Source organism: Pelobates fuscus, chromosome 2 (assembly GCF_036172605.1).
Source record: "Pelobates fuscus isolate aPelFus1 chromosome 2, aPelFus1.pri, whole genome shotgun sequence".
In the NCBI taxonomy this organism is placed as follows: Eukaryota; Metazoa; Chordata; class Amphibia; order Anura; family Pelobatidae; genus Pelobates; species Pelobates fuscus.
In genome coordinates, this window is record NC_086318.1 from 94,796,156 (window position 1) to 94,810,412 (window position 14,257).

General features: G+C 42.6%; 1 protein-coding gene across 1 annotated transcript in view; it reads left to right on the forward strand.

The window, feature by feature from the left end:
• The window catches only part of LOC134586726 (ceruloplasmin-like), a 142,823-nt gene that overhangs the window by 20,550 nt on the left and 108,016 nt on the right, over nt 1-14,257 (forward strand). The gene's annotated exons all lie outside the window — the stretch shown is intronic.

The window sequence follows — 14,257 nt, forward strand, 5'->3', positions numbered from 1 at the left end:
ACAGGCAGACAGTCATACACACACACACACACAGGCAGACAGTCATACACACACACACACACAGAGGCAGACAGTCATACACACAGACAGTAATACACACACACACAGGCAGACAGTCATACACACAGACACACAGAGGCAGACAGTCATACACACACACACACACACACACACAGACAGTAATACACACACACAGGCAGTCATACACACAGACACACAGAGGCAGACAGTCATACACACACAGACAGTAATACACACAGACAGAGAGTCACACTCACCTGACAATCACACAGTTACCTGTGGAGTTCATTGTGGAGGCAGTGCAGCTCCTGGTGACTGTTTGGTAGGGAAGCAGGGACTCCTTCCTGCTTCCCCTGCATCAGTTTTCCGGCGCTTTTAGCTCCGCCCCCGCCGCATGGTAAGCTCCGCCCCCGCCGGAATTTTTTATTTTATTTTTTAATCCCGGCCGGCTGTGCGGCCGCACGGCGCCCCCTGCTTCATGGCGCCCTGTGCGGCCGCACAGCTCGCACACCCCTAAGGCCGGCCCTGGGTGAACGTTTAGGATCCAGTGAGCATCAGTCAGTTTGCTTTAACTCCTTCAGGACCGGACTGTTTTTGAGATGTTTGTACGTTAAGGACCAGAGCTATTTTAACACTTTTGTGGTGTTTGTGTTTAGCTGTAATTTTCCGCTCTCTCATTTACTGTTCCGATACAAATTATATATTGTTTTTTTCAGGACAAAAAGGGCTTTCTTTACATACTATTATTTTTATCATGTCATATAATTTAATGAAAAAAATAATAATAAAATATGGTGAAAAATTAAAAAAAAAACACATTTGTTTGACTTTTGCCTAAAAAATCTTTTACTGATCTACAAAATCGAATGAAACAAACTGCTAAATAGATTCAAAATGTTGTCCTGAGTTTAAAAACACCCAATGTTTATGTGTTTTTTGCTTTTATTTGCAAGTTATAGGGCTATAAGTACAAGTAGGAAATTGCTGTTTCAAAATGTACATTTTTCAACACTATTATGTCATAAATCTCCAGAAAACAGCCCACATGTATAACATTTTCTTAAACTAGAAAACCGAGGGTATTCATCTAAGAATATTTTGATACTTTCTATGCAGCCATTTTACCATAAACCTTTGCCAAACCTTGCATAGGTAGTTTATTTTTTTTATTTTTTTTCACATACATTGCAATTCAGGTATAAATTCACAGATTCTGTTAGGTGTCACTGCCAAACAACACCCCGATATGTGTTCAGCAACATCTCCCGAGTACAGGGATACCCCCCATGTATAGATAGCCACCTTTTTATACCATGCTTTGGTTTTTCGTAAAATAAAATATGGCTGCATCAGCTGATCAGCCAAATCAACACACCCCCATGAACTTATTATACGCCTTGATGCAAACCGGTTTGGACTCTACTCTGCCCCAGACAGAGACGTCTGACATGCGTTCGTCATGGATGGTGGTTAGCATGTTGACATCCTTCCTGTCCCTAAATTTTAGTGCAAGCACTTCAGCTTTGCGAAGTGCTTTACATTTGCCTTTTTTTAATTTTGAAAGATCGTGTAAAGTCTTTGGATTTTTTTCTGGCAGTGCCACAGGCCAGTGTCTGTAAACCATAAAGTGTTTTAAACAGACGGACACTACTATAAAAATTATCCACATAAAAGTGGTAACCTTTATTAAACAAGGGGTTTAGTAGGTCCCATACAAGTTTCCCACTTGTTCCCAGGGAGTCAGGACAGCCAGGAGGGTTCAGTTGACCATCTTTCCCCTCATGTACACGAAAGGCAAACGTGTATCCACTTTCGTTCTCGCACAGTTTGTACAGTTTTCATCTATGGTGAGATTCATCTATGGATACATTTTGTTGGGGGGTATAAACATCCGAAAAATTTGTCCTGAAAATGGTCTAGCAGTGGGCATATTTTAAAAAGCCTATCGTATTGGGGGTGATCTCTAGGGTGACAGAGGGTATTGTAACTGAAATGTAAAAATCTCAGCAGTAATTCGTATCTGGCTCTAGGCATGGTTTGGGAGAATACTGGACTAGACATTGGGTTGGTGCTCCAGTATGAGCGAATTGATAGCTTCTTTATAATCCCCATGAGCATTGTAAGAGCCCAGAATTTTTTAAGCTCTGGGACATCTGTGGGATGCCAGTCATGCTCCCTGACTGTATAGCTACTTGGATTGTTATCAATAAATTGGGTAGCATACAAGTTAGTCTGGGAAGCAATCTCCTCCCAGATGGTATCCCCTAAAAATAGTTCTACATACTTCATTGGGGAGAAGCCATCCACATTAACATTAATGCCTGCTTTGGCACTAAAAGGGGGGACGTTGGGCTCAGCTAACTGTGGAGGTACCCAGTCCTCCTCCACATTCGGCGTAGCAGAGGAAGCACAGCTTCTTTCTTCAGCTGGCTCACACACAGATGACATGTCGTCTTGACTAGACGTGTCAGAAAACTGACCTGGGTCAAAATCTGACGCAGTGTCAGTGGTGTCAGAGTCTGACGCCAAGAAGGCATATGCCTCCTGCAAGTTATACATACGCTTCATGTTTTACACACGACTAAATCAAATTACAAACACACACAAAAAAAATTATACTTTTTTTTTTTTTACTAAAACAGACTAAACAGCAATCCCTAAACTAACTCCTGTCACAAAAATCTAATGGAGATTTGGGGGAAGGAAACTGACTGACTAAGACAGACCAAGACAGAACTAGACAGAACAAAACAGACCAAGACAGACCAAGACACAGATTTTTAAAACAAATTTAAGCCTTTAAGGGCAAAAAAAAAATACAGACAGTACAAATGCACTGCTGTAACAGATCTGGCAGGGAAGGGGTTACAAAGGATTTTTTATTCACTTTAGATACTGTATAAAGCTCTGGAACACTTCTGCTGCAACAAACTATCACGATCTCTGTCTCTCTCGCCTCACAAAACGCTACAGAGGAGAGAGGGGCAGAGATCACTGTCAAAGTGAGTGTTTGTAACACCCACTTTGACAGCAGCCAATTGTGAGCGATCATGGATCGCTCACACGCCGTAATTGGCTGTTACTATCTGCCTGGGATGTCTGGCAGATAGTTACAGCGTTATACTGATCGCTTCCCGCAGCCCGTTTTTTGCTATGACGGTTCAGGACCGTCAGCGGTCCAAATGCACGTTTTACCGCTGACGGTCCTGAACCGTGAGCGGTCCTGAAGGGGTTAAGATAAGAACAGTAACTGAGTTACACCACACAAAAACAAAAGTTTTAGACTTTAGAAAAACAGACTTTTCTAAAATTACAATATGTGTAAGGGAGTCATTGTCAGACTGGGGCAGCTTAAATGGAGTCCAAGAGAAATTGAATTATTTAAAAATTGCACTACTGAACGCAACAGAAAATTGCATTAGGCTTGTCAGTAAAAGCAAAAAATTAAAGAAGCCACTGTGGTACTCCGCAGATGTGGCCATAATAGTAAAAAAATTTGCATTTAGTAATTAAAAAAAAAAAACAGAGTGAGGAACATAGACAGATCTATAAGATTAGGCAAAAAGAGGCTGGGCAAGTTATAAGAGCTTCCAAATTACACACAAAAGAGAAAATAGCAGTCAGTAAAAAAAAGGGGACAAAGCATTTTTTAGATACATAAATGAGAAAACGAAAGTAAAACAAGGATTAGTTAGATTAAAAACAAAAGAAGGAAGGTATGTAGAAGAGGATAAAGGTCTAGCTGACTGCCTCAATGAATATTTTTGTTTAGTAAATGAAGGAAAGGGGCTTAGTTAGGAAAAATGACAAATGAGTCATTTGTTACATGTGAGTTTATAGAGGAAGAGGTGGAGGTTATATTTCAACTGTCAAAAATAAAGACAAATAAGTCAATGGGACCTGGTGGAATACACCCAAAGCAATTAAAAGAGCTTAGTGGTGTACTAGCAAAAACATTAACATATTTATTTAACCAATCATTGTTAAGTCCCAGAAGATTGGAAGTTAGCAAATGTTGTGCCAATTTACAAGAAAGGTAGTAGGGAGGAGTCAGGCTAGTATAGGCCAGTAAACCTTACTTCAATAGTAGGGAAAGTAATGGAAATCATGTTAAAGGATAGGATTGTTAAATACCTAAAATCACATGGATTTCAAGTTTAGACGAGCGTTTACCTCAGGGAGATCATGCCAAACTAATCTTATTGATTTTCTTGATTTCTTGTAACTAAAATAATACATCAGGGTGGTGCAGTAGACAGACTAGATGGGCCAAGTGGTTCTTATCTGCCATCACATTCTATGTTTCTATGTTTCTATGCATACCTAGATTTCAGTAAGGCTTTTGACACTGTTGCACATAGAGGGCTTATCAATAAACTGCAATCTTTAAGTCTGGATTCCAATATTGTTGAATGGGTATGGCAGCGGCAGGCAACAGAGGGTTGTAGTCAATGGGGTAAATTCAAAGCATGGGCTTGTCACCAGTGGGGTATCTCAGGGATCTGTACTTGGACCCATTCTCTTTAATATTTTTATTAGTGATATTCCAGAAGGTCTTAATGGTAAGGGATGTCTTTTTGCTGATGATACTAAGACATGTAAAAGGGTTGATGTTCCAGGAGGGATAAGCCAAATGGCAAATGATTTAGGTAAACTAGAAAATTGGTCAGAGTTGTGGCAATTGACATTTAATATGGATAAGAGCAAGACAATGCATCTTGGACATAAAAACCCAAGGGCAGAATATAGTATATTTGATAGAGTCCTAACCTCAAAATCTGAGGAAAGGGATTTACAGGTAATTATTTTAGATGACTTAAAGGTAGGTAGACAATGTAATAGAGCAGCAGGAAATGCTAGAATAGTGTTTGGTTGTATAGGGAGAGGTATTAGCAGTAGAAAGAGGGAAGTGCTCATGCCATTGTACAGAACACTGGTGAGACCTCACTTGGAGTATTGTACGCACTACCGGAGACCGTATCTTCAGAAGGATATTGATACTTTAGAGAGAGTTCAGAGAAGGGCTACTAAACTGGTACATGGATTACAGGAGAAAACTTACCAGGAAAGGTTAAAGGATCTTAACATGTATAGCTTGGAGGAAAGACGAGACAGGGGGGATATGACAGAAACATAAAGGTAATCAACACAATAAAGGAGGAGACTATATTTAAAAGAAGAAAACCTACCAAAACAAGAGGACATAGTCTTAAATTAGAGGTGCAAAGGCAGGGCCGGTCAAGGATTTTTGCCGCCGTAGGCAAAACAAAAAATTACCCCCCTCCACATATCCTGCCCACCATGTGACATCACAATGCCCTACCCATATGTTCTGCCATTTGGGCCAATGCCAGTTCTGCACAAAGTGTCTTTTATCTGAAAAGGCAGTGTGTTTACATTAAAAAGCCTGCAGGGACAGGCTATAGACACTAGAACCACTACATTTAGCTGTAGTGCTTCTGGTGACTATAGTGGCCCTTTATTGTGAGGTAAATTACAGATTAGAGCCACTAATAATATATTAGATTGCCTACTTACCACCAGATGAGGACAAGAGGATGGTGATGAGCTCAGGCTGCAGTCTTGCTCCACAGGTCTGGTGTAGATCAGGCTCTCTGGAGACTGTTTGTAACAGTGCTCACAACAATTAACGAACAGGAAGCAGCTCCATTTTTTGGGGTCCATTACACAGCTCAAGGTAGATCGTGACTATGCCTACAAGGCCCACGCACAAATCCACCTACATGGCCCACCCATGAGTTCTCTCTTTTTCCCCCCAGTTTTGGTAATAAAAACTTGTGCATAATTAATGTTGCTGAAGCAAAGTAGACTAAAATGTATTTGTCCTGATTTAAATCTAGGATTTGAGTTCAATTTTTGGTATTTACAGGTCACAAAATAATTTTGGAATTTGGTATTTTATCTAGTACGCATTATAGCCATCACAGAAAATAAATTACCACCCAAAAGTATACATTTATGTAAAGTAGACATGTCAGCAGTGGAGGAATTAATGTAGAAAAGGCCCTGGTGCAAAAAATATTTTTGGGCTTCCTCTAGTGCAAGAGTGGTCAAAAGTTAGATCCCCATCTGTCGTACAACTCCAATGATGCTATGCCAGCTGGGTAACTACCATTTTCCCATCCTTGCAGGGCTGTATTTGTGAGCAGTGTTTGTGCATTTAAATGTAGGCATGTTTTTGTACAGAATCTATGTGTGCATGTAGGCGTGTATTTATATGTACTGTTGTCATTGAAATGCTATGGTGTACTTTTGTGTAGTGTTTGCATTTTAATGCAGGGGTTTGTTTGTATTGTATTTGTATTGGCTTTTAAATGTAGTGTGCTCTTGTGTGTAGTGTTGGTGTTTGAATGCAGGAGTGTGTTTGTATGTAATATTTGCATTTGATTGCAGGGGGGTGTTTGTATGTAATGTTGGCTTTTAAATATGGGTGTACATTTGTATGTAGTATTGGTGTTTGAGTGAAGGAGTGTTTGTATATAATTATGTAGTCTGAATGCAGGGGTGTGTTTGTATATAATGTTTGTGTTAGACTGCAGGAGTGTGTTTGCATGTTGTGTTGGTGTTTAATTGCTTGGATGCATGCACATACTCTGCCACATAAATACATACTTACACAGATATAAATGCGCTTGTTCTCACATACAGAAGGTGTGACAAAAGTAGATGAATAAAAAAAGATATACACACAGATACACCCATAAAAACACATTGTCGCATAGACACAAATTTATGTACACTCCGACACATGCACACACCTTGACACACAGATACACACTGACATAAAAAACACACACACACTGACACATGCACCCCGACACACAGATGCAAAGCCTGACACACAGAAGCATACACACGGACATGTATACATACACACACGGATGCACACCCTGGCACACAGATATATGCACGCTGACACACATGCCCCCTGGGACACAGATGTACAGCCTGACAAACAGATGCACACACACATACACAGATGCACACCCTGACACACAGAAAGATACACACACACACACACTGTGACCTAAACACTCACAGATACACACACTGTGCCACACAGACTGTGGCACTCATATATATACACACAAACTCAGACACATTCACACACACACACACACACTCACTCAGACACACACAATCTGACATAAACACATACATGTTAATTTTAATATTTGCTGCCACCCTTCAGTTAAAATACCTTTTGTTTCCAGGAGGGTGGCTTGCTTGGAATTTAGCTGCTGCTTGGCTGAGGGGAGCAACAGCAGTTATCTGCTGCAGCTACTGTCTCTCTCCCCCATGCTGCCTGTGCCTCCTCCCTACCTATTTTCCTGCGTGGTCTTTCAGTAAGAAGCTGAGAGGAAGTAAATGGCTATCACTTCCTCTCAGCAGTGGCGTACACACAATCCATGGGGCCCGGTGAAAAACTGATCCCCAACCCCCCCAGACACATACATACAGAAACACACACACACACATACACACAGACAGACACACACACATACACCCCCCAACAGACACATACATACACACAGACACACACACACACAGAAACATACACACACATACAGAGACACAGACAGACACACACATACAGACACATACATACACACAGACACACACACATACAGAGACATACACATACAGAGGCACAGACACACACATACAGAGACACAGACATACACACAGAGAGACACACACACACATACATAGACACACACATACAGAGATACATACAGAGACACAGACACACACACACATACAGAGAGACACAGACACACATACAGAGACACACACACATAGACACAGACACACACATACAGACACACACATACAGACACATACATATACAAAATGTTTCCTACCTTTTGTGACTTTCCCTGGGGTCCAGTGGGGCCCAGCCTGATGGGAGTCAGAGTTCCCACTCTGACTCCCTCCTCCTTCCTCCCACACGGGCTCTGATTGCTGGGAGGAGTGACCGGGGAGTCACTTCTTCCCAGCAGTGATGACGTCGTCATAGGGGGACTGGTCGCGCTGTTAACGCGCCCAGCGCTGACCGGGCCCCCTGAAAATCCATCTCCATTGGGTGGCCCTGACAGCATGGGCTACCCGATGGACCCCTTAACATGCAGCCCCAGCGGTTTCCCGCGCGGGCCAGGGCCGCAAAACGTGGCAGCTGGTACCCGGTCGCGGGGGCCTGCAGGCCGGGCCCCTTGGCCCAGGCGCAGCTACGACCCCTGCGACCGCGGTATGTACACCACTGCCTCTCAGCCAACAGATATCACCGGGGCCCAAATGATATGGGCCATCTGATGAGCCCCGGCAGGGCTGTCTTTAATGCGGGGCAAAAGGGGCAACTGCCCCGGGCCCTGTCATTCCTAGGGGGCCCAAAGCAGCTGCCCCTTGAGCCCGCCGGTCGCTGTGGTACGTGCGGGCAGACCACTGCGGGCCACACGATGATGGGCCCCATCGGGTGGCCCATGCTCTTAGGGCCACCCGATGGCAATGAGTCTGCAGGCGCCCGGTCAGTGCTGCAGCGCTTTAACAGCGCGACCGGGCCCCCAGTGATGAGGTCAGCGCTAGGAGGAAGTGCAGTCACTTCCTCCTAGCTAACACAGAGAATGCCACGCGGGAGGGAGGAAGAGAGGAGGAGCGCGGACTGGGAGAGAGCTCAACTCCCAACAGCCTCAGACAGCCACTGGACCACAGGTAAGTCACCCTCCTGCAGCCAAAAGGTAGAAAACAGGAGGGTGACTGAATTGTATATTTTCCATGTATGTCTGTTTGTGTGTGTATATCTGTCTCCATGTGTATCAGTCTGTGTGTGTATATCTGTCTGTATGTGTATATGCATGTGGGTCTGTGTGTCTGTGTGTATATCTGTCTGCATGTTTATCAGTCTGTGTATGTATCTGTGTGTTTCTGTGTGTATATCTGTCTGTATGTGGATGTGTTTGTTTGTGTATCTGTCTGTATGTGTATATGCATGTGGGTCTGTGTGTGTGTGTGTGTCTGTGTGTGTGTATCTGTCTGCATGTTTATCAGTCTGTGTGTGTATCTGACTGTATGTGTATCTGTGTGTTTCTGTGTGTATATCTGTCTGTGCATGTGTCTGTTTGTGTGTGTATCTTTCTGTATGTGTATATGCATGTGGGTCTGTGTGTCTGTGTGTGTATATCTGTCTGCATGTTTATCAGTCTGTGTGTGTATCTGACTGTATGTGTATCTGTGTGTTTCTGTGTGTATATCTGTCTGTGCATGTGTCTGTTTGTGTGTGTATCTGTCTGTATGTGTATATGCATGCGGGTCTGTGTGTCTCTGTGTATATCTATCTGTATGTATATCTGTATATCTGTATGTATGTTTCTGTGTTTATAGCTGTCTTTATGTGTGTATGCATGTGTCTGTGTATCTGTGTGTATCGGTCTATATGTGTATCTTTGTGTCTGTATGAGTCTCTGTATGTGTATTTGTGTATGTGTACCTGCATGTGTGCCAGTGTGTCTGTATTTGTGTCTGTGTATCTGCATGTGTGTCAGTGTGTGCCCCTGTGTATCTGTCTCTGTATCTGAATATGTGTCAGTATGTGTGTCTGTATGTCTTAGTGTGTGTTTGTGTAACTACATGTGTGTCCGTGTATATATCTGTATGTGTGTTATTGTGTGTATATGCATATATGTCAGGGTGTTTTTGTCTGTGTATCTGTCTTTTAGTGTGTGTCTGCATGTTTGTTAGTGAGTATCTGTATATCTGTATGTGTGCCAGTGTGTATCTGTGTATGCACCTGTGTGTCTGTGTATCTGTCTGTGTATTTAGATGTATGTACCTGTGTATGTCTAAGCCTGTGCATGTGTGAGTCTGCATTTGTGTCAGTGTTTGCATCTGCATGTGTGTCTGTGTGTGTATTTTCACTAGGTAAAAAATAAGTGTGGGGGGGCGGAGCCAACTGCCGAACCGACAGGTTGCATCCACAGTGAGCTCCCAAGGAAATCGACCTAAAAGACCCCAAAAACCCGAAATATCACCCCCCAAAAGCGGACCAGCCACCCAAGTGGGCAGCGGTTATGGGCAGGAAAAGTAAGAAACCTAAGCCCGATCCACCCCGACAGGGCACCAGCATAGGAGATCTGTGGCGGCGAGCGCAAGGCGCCCCCGAGCCTGTCATGACGCCTACATGGACGGCTTTGAAGATTCCGACGACTTGCTCTCTGAGCCGGACGAGACCTGCTTGCCCACGATGCAGGCACCGGAGAAACCTACCGTAAAACCTGCTACGCAGCCCGACACAGCTCCGGTCACGAAATTGGAAATGAAGGAGCTGCTGGCAGAACTCCGACGGAACTTTCAGGAGGACGTGGCGGACATGCAGAGGGACATAAAAGGCCTCACCGACTGTGTGGCAACCGTGGAGCACTACTCCCACACGCATACCAGGCAGATAGCCTCACTCCAACAGGAGACGAAACTGATGCAACAACAACAAATAAAGGTGGAACAGGCCATGGCAGCAATGGAAGACTCCAGACGCGCCCAGAACCTCAAGGTCAGAGGCATAGCTGAATCAGTCCCTGAAGCTGAACTCCCCCACCTCGTGAGGCGTCTGGTGAGCACAATACTGCCGCCAAAGCAGGCCAAAGGAGTGGGCCTCGAGGGCATATTTAGGATCCCTAAACCACCAACGGCCCCACCAGCAGCAACCAGGGACTTAATCATCAAATTCCAGAAGCGACAGGACAGAGAAACCATACTGGCCGCAATCCGACACACAGCGCCGATCGTCTTTGAGGACATGACATTATCAATTTACTCTGACCTATCAAGGGGAACTATGGCCTGGCGCTCTACCCTCAGGCCTTTCACCACCCTGCTCCGCGAGCGCAACGTCCAATACAGATGGCGCTCACCCTGTAAACTCCAAGTGCTGCATGGAGAGGCCACGCACCTAGTAGTGGACTTACAGGAGGCTGAAGCCCTCCTCCCCACCCTGGGCCTTCCAGCGGATGCCATGCGGCGACATCGCACGACCCACAAGCCACACAAGTGGAATCCTGCTACCTCCGAACCCTTTGTTGCAGGCGGACCCACCCGCACTACGTAGACTGTAACCACCACCTGAATCCTTCAGAAGGGGACTGGCTGCCTTATTTTTCGCATTTACCTATCTCTTCTATCCTAATTACTGCTTTCAGATAGCATTTTAATTATGTACTCTGTATAAAGTATTATGATTTAAGCGAATGTTTGGGGGATGCGTCCCGGGGACACACCCGCCACAAAGGCTCCAGTATGCACCACATGTCATGCTTTAGACTATGCACGCGCAGCCCCATTGCATTTTTATACCGCGTCTATAAGCCACTGCTCAACTACACCCCAGCGCAGACAAAGGTAGTGTGATAGCGTATCGTACTCCGCACAGTAAACCAAACACCTATACGATCCGATATCTGTAGACTCGCATTTTTGTTTTTGTTTTTTTGTTTATCATAAGTCTAGTCCGACCAGTTTAGTAAATTACACACATAGTGGACCCACGACGTGTTTAGCGAGACAAGTGTGTTGACCTTATTCTGGCCCGCGCACTGGACAAGCGAGACCGCTCTGTATTCTGTAGGGCTATAGACCTTATCTTGTTGTTAATTTGTTATTAACCTGTTTTACCTTCTTGACTAACCTGTTCTCCAAGTAATACACACTTAAAAATGTGCCGACACCTATATGCCAGAGAAGCTCAATTAATGTGTCTTAGTTTCTATTACGTAACTAAAAATGTACTGTATTCATATATGCCACGTTACGACTGCTATTGTGGCTGATCAAGCCGATTGTTATACAATGCACAACAAAAATAAAGAATTCAAAAAAAAAAAAAATAAGTGTGGCTAAGTCTACGATCTATGTGTGTGGGGTTTTTTTGTGTGTGTCTTTGGGTGGAAGGCTTGTTTTCATGTTAGAAGGTGGACGGGAGGGGACCAGGGGGCCCAAGCCAATGCTTGCCCAGGGTCCAGTCAGCATTAAAGACGGCCCTGAGCCCCGGTGCAGGCCACCGGGGCTCCGGCAGTAGTTCCACCACTGTATGTCTGGGTACCTACTTAAGGGTAATTTGACACGTTTTACATAGCTCTTTAACCCCTTCACTACCAAGCACAAACTTTTTAATTGTAAAAATATTTGCAAAAGAGATGCATAGATAGCATATAAACAAATCATATCAAAGCAATTTGGTGTACAGATTAAAAACAATCTTCAAAATTAAAATTTTTCACTGATTCATTCAACCTGTAAAAAATATTTGAGGAATTAAAGTTTTTAACCATAAACAGTGGTCATCATTTTGCATAAGTCACAAAAGATCTGAAATGTTAGTATAAAAGCAAAAATGCGCTTGTTCTCACATACAGAAGGTGTGACAAAAATAGACAAATAAAAATGGTGAAATACCTTGCTTATTAGTATTTGTAAGGACCCTAACGGTATTACTAGCAGTATAGCTTACTGAAAATGTGCAACAGAATGTAAAAAGACTGTCTGCATTTGAGCAAAATACCTACACAGTACATACAATTAAAACATATTTTTCTAGAAAAAAAGATATTTAAAACTGCTATGGAAATCTTTCTGTCTGAAATGTTAAAGGGATACTAGAGGCATCAAAACAACTTTTGCTTAATGTAATATTAAGAAATGGTAGAGTCCAGTCACTCCCCCCTCCCTAATAGGAATGATCTAACCTATTAGAACTTATTTTGCTGTTTGTTATCAGACAGTCAGCAGCATTGTTAGCACAGAGGTCCCTCTGTAGATCTTGCATGGAACCCAGTGGTTCCTGCCTATTCCCATTAGTCAATCTTGTTACAGAAATATGCAGAGAAACAAATGTTTGCTTTTTCTCACTGTGATATTTATTAGCACCTGTCCAAACAGTCAATGAATGAGAATATGCTAGTACAGACAACAATGGGTTACATGGAATATTCAAGCAGTCTTAGTAATATTCTACCTAATAGAAGGTCTTGCTTTGTTTTATACCCTTGAAACAATATCACATAATCAATATTACTTACATGTCAAAAGTATGCCATGATCACATTTTGGACAAGCACCTTGGCATTAAAGACATACTCACACTCACCAAATACCCAGGTGCTCTGAAGTCAGGGCTGGCCAGGCCTCCCTTCGAAGATATGCAGAATAAATAATGGTTCAAGCACTCCAGGATAAATATCAGCTTTATTGGGGGCAAAAGCAGCAACGTTTCGATCCTATCGGGTGTTTATCAAGCACCTGGGTAAGACTTTACCGTGATGTCATGAATTAAACTTGTTTTTGCCAAATTGTTAAATGTAAAGGTCCAGGTCATTAACAATGGTCTTGGTAGAGGTCATTAACAATGGTCCTCAACCTTGTACTTTGTTAACCTATCCAGTACATTGTTTGAAATCACTGACTATGACTGACTATGACGTTTGAAACATCTTAGAACAACACTCACTGAGCCTCATATTAACTCATAATGAACCTTGGCAAGACACAGCCATCACAGGATGAACCAAATCCACATCACATAAAAGGAAGCAAGTAACAAAAAGTTTCTAATATTCTATTATAATTTTCTATATCAATCATCTCTTACTTCAATTCTTATTTACTCTTCTTTAATTAGACTAAAAGTTTTGGCAGTCATTTTTATCATGAGATTAAAAGCAAATGTTTACACTTCAACAGCATTTGAAAGTTAATTTGCATAATTGATGTATTCTTAGATTAATTCCACGAGTTGCTATCACATTTTCTCATTTATCAATCTCATTTAGAGATTTTGTAATGGGTTTCCATAGAAGGAAAAAGGAGAAAACTGGAGAGTGATTTTCGTATTTATGAAATGTTTTGGGTTGTTATGTTTCTTGGCAAACAATTAAAAATTGGAGCACTGAATCACAAAAATAATGCATCTAGTAAAATCTCTAACAGAAAACTTTCATAAGCAAATGAAAGAAAAACATTTTAAATGCAACCCTCCTAAGTATTCAACTCCATAGAACGTGAGAGACTAAAAAGAAACAGTAACATTTAAGAAGGTGTAATTAAAACATACTCCCCCGAGTGGCACAATGTTACAGATTGTTTTATTAATAAACAGGCAATGCAAAATACACAAACTTGTAATATTCATTTGTATGCACATATACACATACACGGCCACACACACTGTTAC